We start from the raw sequence: 21,898 nt of genomic DNA, 5'->3' as shown, positions 1-21,898 counted from the left end.
ACTAGCAGGGTACCTATACTAGCAGGGTAGCTATACTAGCAGGGTAACTATACTAGCAGGGTAGCTATACTAGCAGGGTAGCTATACTAGCAGGCTAGCTATACTAGCAGGGTAACTATACTAGGAGGGAAGATACACTAGCAGGGTAGCTATACTAGCAGGGTAGCTATACTAGCAGGGTAACTATACTAGCAGGGTAGCTATACTAGCAGGGTAGCTATACTAGCAGGGTAGCTATACTAGCAGGGTAACTATACTAGGAGGGAAGATACACTAGCAGGGTAGCTATACTAGCAGGGTAGCTATACTAGCAGGGTAACTATACTACCAGGGTAGCTATACTAGCAGGGTAGCTATACTAGCAGGGTAGCTATACTAGCAGGGTAACTATACTAGCAGGGTAGCTATACTAGCAGGGTAGCTATACTAGCACGGTAACTATACTAGCAGGGAAGATACACTAGCAGGGTAGCTATACTAGCAGGGTAGCTATACTAGCAGGGTAACTATACTAGCAGGGTAGCTATACTAGCAGGGTAGTTATACTAGCAGGGTAGCTATACTAGCAGGGTAACTATACTAGCAGGGTAGCTATACTAGCAGGGTAGCTATACTAGCAGGGTAGCTATACTAGCAGGGTAGCTATACTAGCAGGGTAGCTATACTAGCAGGGTAGCTATACTACTAGGGAAGCTATAATAGCAAGGTACCTATACTAGCAGGGAAGCTATAATAGCAGCAATAGTATACTAGCAGGGAAGCTATACTAGCAGCAATAGTATACTAGCAGGGAAGCTATACTAGCAGCAATAGTATACTAGCAGGGAAGCTATACTAGCAGCAATAGTATACTAGCAGGGAAGCTATACTAGCAGCAATAGTATACTAGCAGGGAAGCTATACTAGCAGCAATAGTATACTAGCAGGGAAGCTATACTAGCAGCAATTGTATACTAGCAGGGAAGCTATACTAGCAGCAATAGCATACTAGCAGGGAAGCTATACTAGCAGCAATAGTATACTAGCAGGGAAGCTATACTAGCAGCAATAGTATATTAGCAGGGAAGCTATACTAGCAGCAATAGTATACTAGCAGGGAAGCTATACTAGCAGCAATAGTATACCAGCAGGGAAGCTATACTAGCAGCAATAGTATACTAGCAGGGAAGCTATACTAGCAGCAATAGTATACTAGCAGGGAAGCTATACTAGCAGCAATAGTATAATAGCAGGGAAGCTATACTAGCAGCAACAGTATACTAGCAGGGAAGCTATACTAGCAGCAATAGCATACTAGCAGGGAAGCTATACTAGCAGCAATAGTATACTAGCAGGGAAGCTATACTAGCAGCAATAGTATACTAGCAGGGAAGCTATACTAGCAGCAATAGTATACTAGCAGGGAAGCTATACTAGCAGCAACAGTATACTAGCAGGGGAGCTATACTAGCAGCAATAGTATACTAGCAGGGAAGCTATACTAACAGGGAAGCTATACTAACAGGGAAGCTATACTAGCAGCAATAGTATACTAGCAGGGTAGCTATACTAGCAGCAATAGTATACTAGCAGGGTAGCTATACAAACAGGGGGACATACCAGCAAGGGAACATACCAGCAGTGGGACATACCAGCAAGGGAACATACCAGCAGGGGGACATACAAGCAAGGGAACATACCAGCAGGGGGACATACAAGCAAGAGGACATGCAAGCAGGGGGACATACAAGCAAGAGGACATACAAGCAGAGGGACATACAAGTAGGAGGACATACAAGCAGGGGGACATATAAGCAGGGGGACATACAAGTAGGGGGACATAAAAGCAGGAGACATACAAGCAGGGGAACATACAAGCAGGGGGACATACAAGGAGGGGGATATTCAAGCAGTGGGACATACAAGCAGAGGTACATACAAGCAGGAGGACATACAAGCAGTGGGACATACAAGCAGTGGGACATACAAGCAGGGGGACATACAAGCAGAGGGACATACAAGCAGTGGGACATACAAGCAGTGGGACATACAAGCAGGGGGACATACAAGCAGTGCGACATACAAGCAGGGGGATATACAAGCAGTGGGACATACAAGCAGGGGGATATGCAAGCAGTGGGACATACAAGCAGTGGGACATACAAGCAGGGGGACATACAAGCAGTGGGACATACAAGCAGGGGGACATACAAGCAGTGGGACATGCAAGCAGGGGGACATACAAGCAGTGAGACATACAAGCAGTGGGACATACAAGCAGTGGGACATGCAAGCTTGGGGATATACAAGCAGTGAGACAAACAAGCAGTGGGACATACAAGCAGTGGGACATACAAGCAGTGGGACATACAAGCAGTGGGACATACAAGCAGGGGGATATGCAAGCAGTGGGACATACAAGCAGTGGGACATACAAGCAGTGGGACATGCAAGCAGGGGGGACATACAAGCAGTGGGACATACAAGCAGTGGGACATACAAGCAGTGGGACATACAAGCAGTGGGACATACAAGCAGTGGGACATACAAGCAGTGGGACATACAAGCAGTGAGACATACAAGCAGTGGGACATACGAGCAGTGGGACATACAAGCAGTGGGACATACAAGCAGTGGGACATACAAGCAGTGGGACATACAAGCAGTGAGACATACAAGCAGTGGGACATACAAGTAGTGAGACATACAAGCAGTGGGACATACAAGCAGTGACACATACAAGCAGTGGGACATACAAGCAGTGAGACATACAAGCAGTGGGACATACAAGCAGTGAGACATACAAGCAGTGGGACATACAAGCAGTGGGACATCCAAGCAGTGGGACATACAAGCAGTGAGACATACAAGCAGTGAGACATACAAGCAGTGAGACATACAAGCAGTGGGACATACAAGCAGTGGGACATACAAGCAGTGGCACATACAAGCAGTGGGACCTACAAGCAGTGGGACATACAAGCAGTGAGACATACAAGCAGTGAGACATACAAGCAGTGAGACATACAAGCAGTGAGACATACAAGCAGTGAGACATACAAGCAGTGGCACATACAAGCAGTGAGACATACAAGCAGGGGGACATACAAGCAGTGAGACATACAAGCAGTGAGACATACAAGCAGTGAGACATACAAGCAGTGAGACATACAAGCAGTGAGACATACAAGCAGTGAGACATACAAGCAGGGGGACATACAAGCAGTGAGACATACAAGCAGGGGGACATACAAGCAGTGAGACATACAAGCAGTGAGACATACAAGCAGTGAGACATACAAGCAGTGGCACATACAAGCAGTGGGAGATACAAGCAGGGGGACATACGAGCAGTGGGACATACAAGCAGTGGGACATACATGCAGTGGGACATACAAGCAGTGGGACATACAAGCAAGGGGACATACAAGCAGTGAGACATACAAGCAGTGAGACATACAAGCAGTGAGACATACAAGCAGTGAGACATACAAGCAGTGAGGCATACAAGCAGTGAGACATACAAGTAGTGAGACATACAAGCAGTGAGACATATAAGCAGTGAGACATACAAGCAGGGGGACATACAAGCAGTGAGACATACAAGCAGTGGGACATACAAGCAGTGAGACATACAAGCAGTGAGACATACAAGCAGTGAGACATACAAGCAGTGAGACATACAAGCAGTGAGACATACAAGCAGTGAGACATACAAGCAGTGAGACATACAAGCAGTGGGACATACAAGCAGTGAGACATACAAGCAGTGAGACATACAAGCAGGGGACATACAAGCAGTGGGACATACAAGCAGTGAGTCATACAAGCAGTGAGACATACAAGCAGGGGGACATACAAGCAGTGAGACATACAAGCAGTGAGACATACAAGCAGGGGGACATACAAGCAGTGAGACATACAAGCAGTGAGACATACAAGCAGTGGGACATACAAGCAATGAGTCATACAAGCAGTGAGACATACAAGCAGGGGGACATACAAGCAGTGAGACATACAAGCAGTGGCACATACAAGCAGTGAGACATACAAGCAGGGGGACATACAAGCAGTGAGACATACAAGCAGTGACACATACAAGCAGTGAGACATACACGCAGTGAGACATACAAGCAGTGAGACATGCATGCAGTGGGACATACAAGCAGTGAGACATACAAACAGTGAGACATACAAGCAGTGAGACATACAAGCAGTGAGACATACAAGCAGTGAGATATACAAGCAGGGGGACATACAAGCAGTGAGACATACAAGCAGGTGGACATACAAGCAGTGAGACATACAAGTAGGGGGACATACAAGCAGTGAGACATACAAGCATTGAGACATACAAGCAGTGAGACATACAAGCAGGGGGACATACAAGCAGTGAGACATACAAGCAGGGGGACATACAAGCAGTGAGACATACAAGCAGGGGGACATACAAGCAGTGAGACATACAAGCATTGAGACATACAAGCAGTGGGACATACAAGCAGGGGGACATACAAGCAGAGAGACATACAAGCATTGAGACATACAAACAGTGAGACATACAAGCAGGGGGACATACAAGCAGTGAGACATACAAGCATTGAGACATACAAGCAGTGGGACATACAAGCAGGGGGACATACAAGCAGTGAGACATACAAGCATTGAGACATACAAGCAGTGAGACATACAAGCAGTGAGACATACAAGCAGTGGGACATACAAGCAGTGAGACATACAAGCAGTGAGACATACAAGCAGTGGGACATACAAGCAGTGAGACATACAAGCAGTGGGACATACACGCAGTGAGACATACAAGCAGTGGGACATACAAGCAGGGGACATACAAGCAGTGAGACATACAAGCAGTGGGACATACAAGCAGTGGGACGTACAAGCAGTGGCACATACAAGCAGTGAGACATACAAGCAGTGGGACATACAAGCAGTGGGACATACAAGCAGTAAGACATACAAGCAGTGGGACATACAAGCAGTGGGACATACAAGCAGTGAGACATACAAGCAGTGGGACATACAAGTAGTGAGACATACAAGCAGTGGGACATACAAGCAGTGACACATACAAGCAGTGGGACATACAAGCAGTGAGACATACAAGCAGTGGGACATACAAGCAGTGAGACATACAAGCAGTGGGACATACAAGCAGTGGGACATCCAAGCAGTGGGACATACAAGCAGTGAGACATACAAGCAGTGAGACATACAAGCAGTGAGACATACAAGCAGTGGGACATACAAGCAGTGGGACATACAAGCAGTGGCACATACAAGCAGTGGGACCTACAAGCAGTGGGACATACAAGCAGTGAGACATACAAGCAGTGAGACATACAAGCAGTGAGACATACAAGCAGTGAGACATACAAGCAGTGAGACATACAAGCAGTGGCACATACAAGCAGTGAGACATACAAGCAGGGGGACATACAAGCAGTGAGACATACAAGCAGTGAGACATACAAGCAGTGAGACATACAAGCAGTGAGACATACAAGCAGTGAGACATACAAGCAGTGAGACATACAAGCAGTGAGACATACAAGCAGTGAGACATACAAGCAGTGGGACATACAAGCAGTGAGACATACAAGCAGTGAGACATACAAGCAGTGAGACATACAAGCAGTGGCACATACAAGCAGTGGGAGATACAAGCAGGGGGACATACGAGCAGTGGGACATACAAGCAGTGGGACATACATGCAGTGGGACATACAAGCAGTGGGACATACAAGCAGGGGGACATACAAGCAGTGAGACATACAAGCAGTGAGACATACAAGCAGTGAGACATACAAGCAGTGAGACATACAAGCAGTGAGGCATACAAGCAGTGAGACATACAAGTAGTGAGACATACAAGCAGTGAGACATATAAGCAGTGAGACATACAAGCAGGGGGACATACAAGCAGTGAGACATACAAGCAGTGGGACATACAAGCAGTGAGACATACAAGCAGTGAGACATACAAGCAGTGAGACATACAAGCAGTGAGACATACAAGCAGTGAGACATACAAGCAGTGAGACATACAAGCAGTGAGACATACAAGCAGTGGGACATACAAGCAGTGAGACATACAAGCAGTGAGACATACAAGCAGGGGACATACAAGCAGTGGGACATACAAGCAGTGAGTCATACAAGCAGTGAGACATACAAGCAGGGGGACATACAAGCAGTGAGACATACAAGCAGTGAGACATACAAGCAGGGGGACATACAAGCAGTGAGACATACAAGCAGTGAGACATACAAGCAGTGGGACATACAAGCAATGAGTCATACAAACAGTGAGACATACAAGCAGGGGGACATACAAGCAGTGAGACATACAAGCAGTGGCACATACAAGCAGTGAGACATACAAGCAGGGGGACATACAAGCAGTGAGACATACAAGCAGTGACACATACAAGCAGTGAGACATACACGCAGTGAGACATACAAGCAGTGAGACATGCATGCAGTGGGACATACAAGCAGTGAGACATACAAACAGTGAGACATACAAGCAGTGAGACATACAAGCAGTGAGACATACAAGCAGTGAGATATACAAGCAGGGGGACATACAAGCAGTGAGACATACAAGCAGGTGGACATACAAGCAGTGAGACATACAAGCAGGGGGACATACAAGCAGTGAGACATACAAGCATTGAGACATACAAGCAGTGAGACATACAAGCAGGGGGACATACAAGCAGTGAGACATACAAGCAGGGGGACATACAAGCAGTGAGACATACAAGCAGGGGGACATACAAGCAGTGAGACATACAAGCATTGAGACATACAAGCAGTGGGACATACAAGCAGGGGGACATACAAGCAGTGAGACATACAAGCATTGAGACATACAAACAGTGAGACATACAAGCAGGGGGACATACAAGCAGTGAGACATACAAGCATTGAGACATACAAGCAGTGGGACATACAAGCAGGGGGACATACAAGCAGTGAGACATACAAGCATTGAGACATACAAGCAGTGAGACATACAAGCAGTGAGACATACAAGCAGTGGGACATACAAGCAGTGAGACATACAAGCATTGAGACATACAAGCAGTGGGACATACAAGCAGTGAGACATACAAGCAGTGGGACATACACGCAGTGAGACATACAAGCATTGAGACATACAAGCAGTGGGACATACAAGCAGGGGGACATACAAGCAGTGAGACATGCAAGCAGTGAGACATGCAAGCAGTGAGACATACAAGCAGTGAGACATACAAGCAGTGAGACATACAAGCAGTGAGACATGCAAGCAGTGAGACATGCAAGCAGTGAGACATACAAGCATTGGGACATATATAAAAGTACTACTCAGAGTACTGGAGAAAATAATCACTAAATCAGTAATGGGACATGTAGAGACAAGGAACTTGGATAAAGAAAGTCAGTCAGGATCTCTGGAAGGTAACTCTTGCCTTCCTATCCTATTTCCATGAAAAAAAAAATAATGGAAATCAACCAAGTCAAGGATGTAATTGGCTGCACATTCTTGGACTGTAGGAATGCCTTTGACGCTGTACCCCACCAAACACCGACTCATAAATTACAGACGCAAGCAGTGATAAAAAGATCTTTTAAGTGGGTCAAAGTCACCCCCAAAAATACAAGTAAATAGTCTTGCAGATTTTGCAAAAGTTTTTTTTTTTTGTTTGTTTAAAAGTAACCGTAACTTCCTAATCTAATGTAATCAAACCTAACATAATCTTAGCTAATCTAAAGAAGCCTAGCTTAACCTAAAGGAACCTCGCCTGATCTACAGGAACCTAACCTAATCTAACGTGACCTAACCTAATCTAAAGGAATCTATCCTAATCTAAATTAACCTAGCCTAATCTAACCTAACCTAACCTGTTCTTCTCAGAGGACGAAAAGTTTAAACCGCTGGCAAGCCAGTCCTCTAAGTACTAGGCCAGGCCGGCCTAGCAAGACCCAAGCAGCTAGGTATGTTGCTATGTACTAGGAAGGTTAGCATGGGCCGCCACTGTCACATCAAAGGCTGGATGTTAAAGACGAAAGTCACACTGGTGTTGTTGTGACACACTCGAATTTACCGATACTGACTTTGAAGGAACTCACTGATATTGATTTTGAAAGAACCTGAGCTAGAGCTCGTCACAACCATGCTGGTATTACCTTCATCTGTATAAACCAGGATCGTGGTCACAGTGGTAGCCCCTGCTAACCTTGCTAGTACACAGCTATACACCTACCTTCATGACTTTTAGTAGGCTAGCATGGTGCAGTGGTTAGAGCACCGACCTTCTAGTGTTTACACTGCCAGGGGCTCAATCCCTCCTTTCTGTTAGAAGAAAAGGTTAGATTAGATTAGGTTAGGTAAGAGTAGGCTAAGCTAGGCTCATTTAAAATAGGCAGGGATATGTTATATTATGTTAGGTTAGGTTCCTTTAGAGTAAGTTAGGTGAGAGTAGGCTAGGTTAGGTTCAGTTAGAGCAGGCTAGGATATGTTATACTAGCTTAGGTTTGCTTAGATTTAGTTATATTAGGGAAAGCTCTGCTAGAATACGTTAAGTTACACTAAATTCGCTTAGATTGGATTAGGTGATGCTGTAATAAATTAGGTTAGATATCTCTAGATTAGAATATGTTAGCATAGGATAAATTAGGTTAGCTTTATTTAGACAGCGTTAAGATAAGTTAGAATAGGTTAGGGTAAGTTAGAATAATTTAAATTAGGCTAGACTACTTTTGCCACTTTCGGTGTCAAAAATAATATGTATGTCAACAACGTATAATTGAAAAACACATCATTATCATCACTATCAGTTTCAAACAAGTCATTATCACTACTATTAGCTTCAAAACAAGTCATTATCACCACTATCAGCTCCAAAACATGCACCATCATCACTAATTTATCACCATTCTAACCGTAGCCTCCATCACAACACAGTACCGTTACTGACGCCTTTCAGCCAATGAGAGACACATGCTCATTACGTCAACATGACTCAAGAAATCGTAATGACACGATTGCAAACAAACCATACCCCCGGCCGGTGCCTGTGCTAACCTTCCTATGGTGTAGAAATATACCTAGTTGGATGAATCTTATTGTGGCTAGCTGGTCTAGTGGCTAACGCGACGGGCTGGAGTTTTGAGACTCTATGACCGCGGGTTCAATCCCGGCCGGGGGTATGGTTTCATTACGTCAGTGACCGTCAGAGCGAAGTTTACAACAGCCATCGAGGCCAATGAGACGCATCGCCGTACAGGGTTCGAATGAATGATATTACGAACAGCTAATCAGGAAAAAGCGTCACTATCACTTCACTGATCGAACGAATGATATTTCGTGTGGTAGTCGCAGCCAGTCAGAGAAGGGTATCACCATCGCGTGCTACGTAGCCAGAACGAAATCTTGGACAGGTTTTTGTGCAACTGATTGTGAATTAGCGAAGCTGTGTAATAATATGACCCTCTGACACCTATTAATTTCACGCTTGATCAAGCACAGTCCAAGATGGCTGCTACGTACCCAGCTTAACGCTGCCATTGTGATATATATATATATATATATATATATATATATATATATATATATATATATATATATATATATATATATATATATATATATATATATATATATATATATATATTTTATTATCACACTGGCCGATTCCCAGCAAGGCAGGGTTGCCCGAAAAAGAAAAACTTTCACCATCATTCACTCCATCACTGTCTTGCCAGAAGGGTGCTTTACACTACAGTTTTTAAACTGCAACATTAACACCCCTCCTTCAGAGTGCAGGCACTGTACTTCCCATCTCCAGGACTCAAGTCCGGCCTGCCGGTTTCCCTGAACCCCTTCATAAATGTTACTTTGCTCACACTCCAACAGCACGTCAAGTATTAAAAACCATTTGTCTCCATTCACTCCTATCAAACACGCTCACGCATGCCTGCTGGAAGTCCAAGCCCCTCGCACACAAAACCTCCTTTACCCCCTCTCTCCAACCTTTCCTAGGCCGACCCCTACCCCGCCTTCCTTCCACTACAGACTGATACATTCTTGAAGTCATTCTGTTTCGCTCCATTCTCTCTACATGTCCGAACCACCTCAACAACCCTTCCTCAGCCCTCTGGACAACAGTTTTGGTAATCCCGCACCTCCTCCTAACTTCCAAACTACGAATTCTCTGCATTATATTCACACCACACATTGCCCTCAGACATGACATCTCCACTGCCTCCAGCCTTCTCCTCGCTGCAACATTCATCACCCATGCTTCACACCCATATAAGAGCGTTGGTAAAACTATACTCTCATACATTCCCCTTTTTGCCTCCAAGGACAAAGTTCTTTGTCTCCCCAGACTCCTAAGTGCACCACTCACTCTTTTCCCATCATCAATTCTATGATTCACCTCATCTTTCACAGACCCATCCGCTGACACGTCCACTCCCAAATATCTGAATACATTCACCTCCTCCATACTCTCTCCCTCCAATCTGATATTCAATCTTTCATCACCTAATCTTTTTGTTATCCTCATAACCTTACTCTTTCCTGTATTCACCTTTAATTTTCTTCTTTTGCACATCCTACCAAATTCATCCACCAATCTCTGCAACTTCTCTTCAGAATCTCCCAAGAGCACAGTGTCATCAGCAAAGAGCAGCTGTGACAACTCCCACTTTGTGTGTGATTCTTTATCTTTTAACTCCACGCCTCTTGCCAAGACCCTCGCATTTACTTCTCTTACAACCCCATCTATAAATATATTAAACAACCACGGTGACATCACACATCCTTGTCTAAGGCCTACTTTTACTGGGAAAAAATTTCCCTCTTTCCTACATACTCTAACTTGAGCCTCACTATCCTCGTAAAAACTCTTCACTGCTTTCAGTAACCTACCTCCTACACCATACACTTGCAACATCTGCCACATTTCCCCCCTATCCACCCTGTAATACGCCTTTTCCAAATCCATAAATGCCACAAAGACCTCTTTAGCCTTATCTAAATACTGTTCACTTATACGTTTCACTGTAAACACCTGGTCCACACACCCCCTACCTTTCCTAAAGCCTCCTTGTTCATCTGCTATCCTATTCTCCGTCTTACTCTTAATTCTTTCAATAATAACTCTACCATACACTTTACCAGGTATACTCAGCAGACTTATCCCCCTATAATTTTTGCACTCTCTTTTATCCCCTTTGCCTTTATACAAAGGAACTATGCACGCTCTCTGCCAATCCCTAGGTACCTTACCCTCTTCCATACATTTATTAAATAATTGCACCAACCACTCCAAAACTATATCTCCACCTGCTTTTAACATTTCTATCTTTATCCCATCAATCCCGGCTGCCTTACCCCCTTTCATTCTACCTACTGCCTCACGAACTTCCCCCACACTCACAACTGGCTCTTCCTCACTCCTACAAGATGTTATTCCTCCTTGTCCTATACACGAAATCACAGCTTCCCTATCTTCATCAACATTTAACAATTCCTAAAAATATTCCCTCCATCTTCCCAATACCTCTAACTCTCCATTTAATAACTCTTCTCTCCTATTTTTAACTGACAAATCCATTTGTTCTCTAGGCTTTCTTAACTTGTTAATCTCACTCCAAAACTTTTTCTTATTTTCAACAAAATTTGTTGATAACATCTCACCCACTCTCTCATTTGCTCTCTTTTTACATTGCTTCACCACTCTCTTAACCTCTCTCTTTTTCTCCATATACTCTTCCCTCCTTGCATCACTTCTACTTTGTAAAAACTTCTCATATGCTAACTTTTTCTCCCTTACTACTCTCTTTACATTATCATTCCACCAATCGCTCCTCTTCCCTCCCACACCCACCTTCCTGTAACCACAAACTTCTGCTGAACACTCTAACACTACATTTTTAAACCTATCCCATACCTCTTCGACCCCATTGCCTATGCTCTCATTAGCCCATCTATCCTCCAATAGCGGTTTATATCTTACCCTAACTGCCTCCTCTTTTAGTTTATAAACCTTCACCTCTCTCTTCCCTGATACTTCTATTCTCCTTGTATCCCATCTACCTTTTACTCTCAGTGTAGCTACAACTAAAAAGTGATCTGATATATCTGTGGCCCCTCTATAAACATGTACATCCTGAAGTCTACTCAACAGTCTTTTATCTACCAATACATAATCCAACAAACTACTGTCATTTCGCCCTACATCATATCTTGTATACTTATTTATCCTCTTTTTCTTAAAATATGTATTACCTATAACTAAACCCCTTTCTATACAAAGTTCAATCAAAGGGCTGCCATTATCATTTACACCTGGCACCCCAAACTTACCTACCACACCCTCTCTAAACGTTTCTCCTACTTTAGCATTCAGGTCCCCTACCACAATTACTCTCTCACTTGGTTCAAAGGCTCCTATACATTCACTTAACATCTCCCAAAATCTCTCTCTCTCCTCTGCATTCCTCTCTTCTCCAGGTGCAAACACGCTTATTATAACCCACTTCTCGCATCCAACCTTTACTTTAATCCACATAATTCTTGAATTTACACATTCATATTCTCTTATATATATATATATATATATATATATATATATATATATATATATATATATATATATATATATATATATATATATATATATATATATATATATTAGTATTACATATGTGCTTCAAATTAAAATTTACACTTTACCTTGTGAAGATTACTTACGTACATACGTACACACACACACACACACACACACACACACACACACACACACACACACACACACACACACACACACACACACACAAGGGGACACAGTTGGAAGTTGAAGACACAGATGAATCACAGGGATGTTAGGAAGTATTTCTTCAGCCACAGAGTAGTCAGGAAGTGGAATAGTTTGGGAAGCGATGTAGTGAAGGCAGGTCCATACATAGCTTTAAGCAGAGGTATGATGAAGCTCACGGTTCAGGGAGAGTGACTTAGTAGTGACCAGTGAAGAGGCGGGGTCAGGAGCTGGGGCTCGACCCCTGCAACCACAACTAGGTGAGTACACACACACACACACATCAACCAGATAACTGCTGCAGCATACGGGAGCCTGGCAAACCTGAGAATAGCGTTCCGATACTTTAGTAAGGAATCGTTCAAGACACTGTACACTGTACACTGCACATCAGGCCCATACTGGAGTACGTAGCACCAGTTTGGAACCCACACTTGGTCAAGTACGTCAAGAAATTAGAGAAAGTGCAAAGGTTTGCAACAAGGCTAGTTCCGGAGCTCAGGGAAATGTCCTACGAAGAAAGGTTGAGGGAAATCGGAGTGACGACAATGGAGGACAGGAGGGTCAGGGGAGACATGATAACGACATATAAAATGCTGCGCGGAATAGATAAGGTGGAGAGAGACAGGTTGTTCCAGAGATAGGACACAGAAACAAGGGGTCACAATTGGAAGCTGAAGACTCAGACGAGTCAGTATAAAAAGGATTATTTGGTATTCTGGTAGTGTGGAGTTAATGATACGTCTTCGGAGGCTTCTTTGTTTATTGTTAATGTCGTGGTGGGTACACAGGCTTGTGTTGTGCCCATGGCCCGGGAGGGCCATCCCACGAGAGAGAGCTAGGAGGCCTTGTGTCTTGCTGCTAGGCCGCTGTGTGAGTGAGAGCGAGGCAAGTCTGGGCATACTGAAGTGGCAAGGCCTATAGATGGCAGCACCAGCATAGCGCGAAATATGAACTAAGCTGGCAGACAGCATGGGCTGTCTGCGCAGACAGTACAGGCTGTCTACATATGCTCGGCCACCTACCGCGCGTCGTCCCGACGCGACAATACTGGTACTAAAAGAAACTCGGTCTCTCTCTCGTAGGAACAGGGCACAGAACACAAAATAAAAACATATATATACATATGGACATGGAAAAAAAACTTCCTACAGGGAGGGAAGAAAAAAACATGTGGGGTGTGCTAAACATCGTGGTCATAGGCAATGAGCGTCGAAGGGCATCACTGCACGCCTTCCTGCGTCTGGACAGATACTGCAACACAGGAGACATCGCTGCGGCTGAGCTGTGACATAACAGGGTACGGTCTCCTTTGGAACGGTGAAGCAGTCATCGTAGGAGTCGCTGCAGGTTTTCACTCAACCTGGGGGACGACATGCTGGTGCCCTCGAGTGAGGCGTCGACAAAACTCGGCAACTGGGCAGGACTTCTGGCAAGCGACTCAGGAGGACACTTCTCGACTGGTACTGTCGCTGGGCTGTCACTGCCGGCGAGCGTGGAGTGAGTTATGGAGCGAGTCGTGGCAGAGACGACTGGGCGAAACATCTGGGAGTCGTAACATCATACACCAGACTGCAGTGAGAGAGCTAGCAGTCAAAGTGGCATCTTCTTTGTGCAGGCTGCTCACTGAAGCTTGTGACACGAGGCTGACACAGTGTGTCATTCTCTCGACAGTTGGAGTTATAGCAGAGGTTAGTCTAAGCGTCCCCAGACTTGTTTCTCTACATATAACTGCACTCTGACGGTCTGGAGGTGAAGTGAAACAAATCTCGATGGGAATCGTAGCAGGTACGATTCTGCAGAACAATACGAGCGACGAGCATAAAAGCTTTCTGTACAAGAGGGCTCATACACTCAGGGCTGAATAATCAGCTGTCAAACACACTGGTCACACGGGTGACTTAGCACAGTGGTGCTACTCAGGTCTGGCTGGCTCAGACCTCACTGGACACACGGAAACTTTAAAAACACACCGCGGTACAACATGTGAGAACACTGACTGAGAGGAATTAATTAACACACGACATATATTTTCTCTCAATCTTCTCGACAATATTAAAATAATTACTAACACTCGATGGTGACATCATGTGATGTCAGGCGTGATGTCGCGAGGTGACGTCAGCAGCACTGTGACGTCAGCAGACATCTCGAGGTGACGTCAGCAGATATCTCGAGGTGACGTCAGGCAGACATCGTGAGTTGACGTCAGCAGACATCGTGAGGTGACGTCAGCAGACATCGTGACGTCATGAAGTCGGGCAGCATCGTGGGTGACGTCAATGTGATGCGGGCAGCAGACCACAGCATGTGGCCTGGGACATCTGGTAACTCACGTGGCTTTGTAGGTCTACGTGACATCGGCCACACCCAACGTGGTGTCGATCCACGTGGTGTCGTGATCTACGTGGCATGCTGATCCATGCAGCTTCGAGTGGCCTCGGGCACTCGGATACACAGCACTGGCGACGAATTCACACGAAAAACAGCAGAGAACACAGCAGAGGGAGTGGGCAGTGGTGAGTGGTGTATGGTAGTGTGGTGAGCGTGAGTAGGGCGAGCATGGGAAAGGTGAGGAACAGCCACTTCCTCTCCTCTCCTCCCCCACCCACAAATACGTAGAGAACTCACACTGGACGCAGAAATCACCACAAAACTCACCTCTGGCTTGCTGAAACAGCTGTGCTGAGCTGAACAACAACAGCAACATACAAGTGACGCTGAACACGTGACTTGAGAAACAGCGTGGGACACTGTAGCGTGGGACGCTGTAGCGTGGGACGCTGTAGCGTGGGGTCACTGTGACGTGGGGTCACTGTAGCGTGGGGTCACTGTGACGCCACTTACAATTCTCGGAGAATTTCGGCAAATTTCGGCTAGATCCTGCTTGTACCTGTGTCTGGATGCTCAAACGTGCAGACACGACATCAGGATAACTCGTTGAGAGACGGATGCTTCTTGTGTAGGGTGATGAAGTGACGATGACTTCAGGTTGTTCCAGAGATAGGACACAGAAACAAGGGGTCACAATTGGAAGCTGAAGACTCAGACGAGTCAGAGGGATGTTAGGAAGTATTTCTTCAGTCACAGAGTCATCAGGAAGTGGAATAGCCTAGCAAGTGATGTAGTGGAGGCAGGAACCATACATAGCTTTAAGACGAGGTACGAAAAAGTTCAGGAAGCAGAGAGACAGAGGACCTAGTAGCGATCAGTGAAGAGGCGGGGCCAGGAGCTGAGTCTCGACCCCTGCAACCACAATTAGGTGAGTACTATCAGGTGAGTACACACACACTCACACACACACACACACACACACACACATACACACACACACACACGCACGCACGCACACACACACACGCACACACACACACATACTCTTGGACTGCAAGAAGGCGTTTGACACAGTTCCACACAAGAGATTAGTGCAAAAACTGGAGGTCCAAGCAGGGATAACAGGGAAGGCACTACAATGGATCAGGGAATACTTGTCAGGAAGACAGCAGCGAGTTATGGTACGTGGCGAGGTGTCAGAGTGGGCACCTGTGACCAGCGGGGTCTCACAGGGGTCAGTCCTAGGACCAGTGCTGTTTCTGGTATTTGTGAACGACATGACGGAAGGAATAGACTCTGAGGTGTCCCTGTTTGCAGATGACGTGAAGTTGATGAGAAGAATTCATTCGATCGAAGACCAGGCAGAACTACAAAGGGATCTGGACAGGCTGCAGACCTGGTCCAGCAATTGGCTCCTGGAGTTCAATCCCACCAAGTGCAAAGTCATGAAGATTGGGGAAGGGCAAAGAAGACCGCAGACGGAGTACAGTCTAGGGGGCCAGAGACCACAAACCTCACTCAAGGAAAAAGATCTTGGGGTGAGTATAACACCAGGCACATCTCCTGAAGCGCACATCAACCAAATAACTGCTGCAGCATATGGGCGCCTAGCAAACCTCGGAACAGCATTCCGACATCTTAATAAGGAATCGTTCAGGACCCTGTACACCGTGTATGTTAGGCCCATATTGGAGTATGCGGCACCAGTTTGGAACCCACACCTAGCCAAGCACGTAAAGAAACTAGAGAAAGTGCAAAGGTTTGCAACAAGACTAGTCCCAGAGCAAAGAGGTATGTCCTACGAGGAGAGGTTAAGGGAAATCAACCTGACGACACTGGAGGATAGGAGAGATAGGGAGGACATGATAACGACATACAAAATACTGAGAGGAATTGACAAGGTGGACAAAGACAGGATGTTCCAGAGATTGGACACAGTAACAAGGGGACACAGTTGGAAGTTGAAGACGCAGATGAATCACAGGGATGTTAGGAAGTATTTCTTCAGCCACAGAGTAGTCAGTAAGTGGAATAGTTTGGGAAGCGATGTAGTGGAGGCAGGATCCATACATAGCTTTAAGCAGAGGTACGATAAAGCTCATGGTTCAGGGAGAGTGACCTAGTAGCGACCAGTGAAGAGGCGGGGCCAGGAGCTTGGACTCGACCCCTGCAACCTCAACTAGGTGAGTACAACTAGGTGAGTACACACACACACACACACACACACACACACACACACACACACACACACACCCACACACACACACACACACACACACACACACACACACACACACACACACACACACACACACACACACACACGCACCCACGCACCCACACACACACACATACACACACATAAACACACACACACAGACACACACACACGCATCTATCATCATTTGACGGAAATAAGTGGAATGTTATTGCTGGTGTGGCCAGCAATAACAGCCTGGTTGATCAGTCCCTGATCCACCGCCAGGTCATGGACCGGGCCAGAGAAGCGCTGACCCCCGGAACACCCTCCTGGTGGACTCCAGGTAAGTTATTTTCTTGGTTGAAAACATTAGAGAAAGCAAGTGAGCGAGGTTGTGGGAGAGAGCGTGTCCTCTGCCGCACTACACTATCTGAAACTAATATATTTGCAAAGCACTGAGAGACGCAAGATTTTAACACTTGGCTAACCCACTGTCAGCTCTCAAAGTGTCAGTAATGATGTTATTATTGTAATCTTAAATTTTAAAGTGGTGGAGGGGTGAACCAGTGGAAGGCCTCGGTCAGATGACCAAAAGCTCTAGTGGTGTGTCATCATATGACTTAAGACCCGCTTCAGGAAACACTTATCCCGTTTCTTGACAACCCTTACCTAACCTGACCTACAGTGGCGGGTTCTGTTTCCTGTCACTCTTACCGTACTTTCCGTCATATAACGTACATAAAACGATGTTTGCAAGCAGTTGTAACGTAACGTTGGTAAACAACTGCTGAAGCGTAACCCCAAGCCTAACCTGGACTCTGACCTTGAGCGTATAAGACGCTGGGGGATTTTCTAAGCCTTTTTGTGGGAAAAAAGTGAGCCTTATATACCGGAAAATACAGTACCTAACCTAACCGAAAGTGTCAGCATTAACTAGGTTCCAGAATTACACCAGTGACTACAACACGATACTCAGCACATTTCTATATACCAAATTAAAAAAAATACCTTCGGAGAGTGCAGCTGCCTTAGTTTAAAAACTAGACACATGTGCAACACTTGGGTATCTTCACTGTGGAAACGTTTCACCAAACAGTGGCTTTATCAGTTCAGTACAGAGAAGAATAGTTGAAGGTCAGTAGGAGTTTGAGGTAATCAGTCCCTCAGCCTAGAGTCGATATAATCAGTCCATCAATATATATATATGTATATATATATATATATATATATATATATATATATATATATATATATATATATATATATATATATATATATATATATATATATATATATATATATTGATGGACGACACAAGTGTAATTAATGCGACATTTTTATTATGGCAACGTTTCACTCTTCAGGAACTTAGTCAAGCCGTTACGACAAAGTTCCAGGAGAGACGCTGTCACAATAAAAATGTCACATTAGTTGAACACGTGACCTTTTACTTAACATATTGTCGGTATTTCTAGCAACATTAACACATCAAACACAGACGCCTCCAGTAAGTTGTCCAAATCAAGTAATGTTAACTCCAGCAGTACTGGAATTACTGTTAATTGAGTGATAAGGATGGTATCAAACATTCCACCAGAGTTTACTAAGCACGACAACTGCAAAGGTTATCTTCCAGCGGTGCTAGAGTTGTGCAAGAAAGGTATAAAATACCGACAATATAAAAGTTTAGACACATGTGCAACATCTGGATATCTTCATTATAGACGTTACGCGAAACGTCTACAATAAATATAACCAGATGTTTCACATGTGTCTAAACTTTTATATTGGTGCTAGAGTTACTGTTCTCATTACTTACAATGACCTAGGATGACTTATACTACACACAGGATAAATGGAACTTTTAAATACATCATCGGAGAACCAGCTCAGTTTATCAAACTTGATACAGACTGATAAACTGATGACACTGACTCCAGGCAAAGGGACTGATTACATCAAACTCCTTCTGATCTTCAATCATTCTTCTTGGTGAAGGACTGATGAAGCCACGATAAAGATAGATGTAGTAACTACATTGAAGTTTCTGACACACCTGACATCTCCCACCAAGAGTGACCAAGAAAAGAAGAAACACACTGATTATCATTCATACAACCGCTACATATCCATAGACAGGCAGATAGTAACTGAAAAGAAACAGTAGGCACAGAGAAAGTGATAAAAGAAGGGAATAGGGAAAGTAGGGGAGGATAGGTGGAGAGGTGTGAGTAGGGGTCTGTGAGCGAGGGGAGACGAGGGAAGACAGTGAATTGTTGATGAAGTTCAAACAATTTGAGGGAGAACAGAGGGGAGGGTGGGGAGGACGGGGAGAGAGAGAGAACAGAGGGGAAGGTGTGGGAGAACAGAGGGGAGGGTGGGAGAACGGAGGAGAGAGTGGGTAGATCAGAGGGGAGGGGAAGGAGAACAAAGGGATGGGAGGGAGAGCAGAGGGGTAGGGAGAATAGAAGAGGGAGAGCAGAACAGAGGGAAGGGGAAGAGAAGAGATGGGAGGGTGGGGAGAGCAGAGAGGAGAGTGAGGAGAAGAGGGAGGCTGCAACAATTCACAAATAACCCACAATACCGTGACTACAACAATTCACAAGTAACTCACAATACCGTGACTACAACAATTCACAAGTAACTCACAATACCGTGACTACAACAATTCACAAGTAACTCACAATACCGTGACTACAACAATTCACAAGTAACCCACAATACCGTGACTACAACAATTCACAAGTAACTCACAATACCGTGACTACAACAATTCACAAGTAACCCACAATACCGTGACTACAACAATTCACAAGTAGCTCACAATACCGTGACTACAACAATTCACAGCTAACTCACGTTAGCTAATTGTCTCCAGTCTGTGGTGTCGTAAACCCTGGTATCCAGTTGTTGTGTAGAAAGGAGTCAGAAGTGCTGACGCCCCTCACAGCCTGCCTGGGTCAGGCAACTAGTCCCTCTGAATGACCACTTGCTTAGTTATGACCGCTTGCTTAGTTATGACCACTTGCTTAGTTATGACCGCTTGCTTAGTTATGACCACTTGCTTAGTTATGACCGCTTGCTTAGTTATAACCGCTTGCTTAGTTATGACCGCTTGCTTAGTTATGACCGCTTGCTTAGTTATGACCGCTTGCTTAGTTATGACCGCTTGCTTAGTTACCCACCAGAACTTACCTCTCTAGCCACACTAGTTGTAAGGTGTGTGGAGGCTTTGATAAAAATATAAGAATAGAGGAACACTGTACCAGACGTACTGGCCCATACAAGGTAGGTCCTTCTCAAATACATCCCACTAACATTCAACATTTTGCCAAAGCTACCCAAAGACTGACGAAATTGTAATAGAACGAACGCAAACAACTTATGGAACGGGTGAGATTGAGCTCGCCTGCCTTGGGTACAAGTCCCACTCACACATTCAGGTCCGTGGTTCGATCCTCGGTAAGGGTGGAAACATTGGGGCATGTTTCCTTAAGGCACCTGCTGTCCCTGTTCTCCTAGCAGCAAGTAGGTACCTGGATGTTAGCCACCTTATACCTGCTGTCCCTGTTCACCTACCAGTAAGTAGGTACATGAGTGTTAGTTACCTTACACCCGCTGTCCCCGTTCACTTAGCAGCCAGTAGGTACCTGGGTGTTAGTGGATTGGTGTGGGTCGCATCTTGGGGGACAAAATTAACCTAAGCTGCGGGAAATGCTCTGCATAACCAGTAACTTACTATATAGTATATCACTGATGTCAGCTATGATCTGTATAAGTTGTATCATGTATTTGTAGAAATAATAATATTATTTATTAATATTATTATTATTATTATTATTATTATTATTATTATTATTCGCTAAGAATAGGGCCAGAGTCTGGCACAGAGCTGAGGCTCTGTGTAAAGTCTTTGGAACAACAACTAAGAGTAATCTATGAAGGACTCTATTTTGTACAGTAAGTTAACATTTATTTGGATTCAGTATATTGTATTCCCTCTGTCTCATCTATCTTGTATTTCTTCCATCTCGTCTACTGTCTCTACTTTCTTCTTTTATTTTTCCACCTCTCTTTCTCCCGTCTCTGCCCTTCTCTCCTATATAAACTGGTTCCCTTACCTTCGCGTGTTACTGTGACTAGTTAATGGTCCAAGTCGGGCCAAAACGTGCGGGCTATTTGTTTATCTTCTATATCTTCTCCTGTTATCAGTAACCAGGTACACTGTCGTAATAATTATTAATAACGCAATACAGTGTCCCCTTAAGCAATATTTAAGTTGCTGTGCTCAAGACAGTGTTGCTGAAGTGGTAAGTGTAAACTTAAGTGACAGGGAGTTCACTACATCAACTGGAATTAGTGAGAGGAGATTCACTACCACTGTTGTTGCCTCAATAATTCCCTATAATGTTGAAAATGGTGTAAAATACCGACTAGTTGATGATCAAGACACATGTGCAACAGTTGGGTGTCTTTATTGATGAAACGTTTCGCCTACGCAGCAGACTTCTTCAGTCAAATACAGAGGCAGCAGCAGAAATAAAATAAA

The 21,898-nt window shown here is 44.7% G+C and overlaps 1 protein-coding gene across 2 annotated transcripts in view; it reads left to right on the top strand.

Moving 5' to 3' along the window:
* LOC128687505 (T-cell leukemia homeobox protein 2-like) overlaps positions 1-21,898 on the top strand; it is a 258,367-nt gene that overhangs the window by 33,039 nt on the left and 203,430 nt on the right. The window lies entirely within an intron of this gene.

This window comes from Cherax quadricarinatus, chromosome 11 (genome assembly GCF_038502225.1).
Source record: "Cherax quadricarinatus isolate ZL_2023a chromosome 11, ASM3850222v1, whole genome shotgun sequence".
Classification (NCBI taxonomy): Eukaryota; Metazoa; Arthropoda; class Malacostraca; order Decapoda; family Parastacidae; genus Cherax; species Cherax quadricarinatus.
Note: the sequence above shows the minus strand (reverse complement) of the source record. Positions and strands in the feature narration are given on the sequence as shown.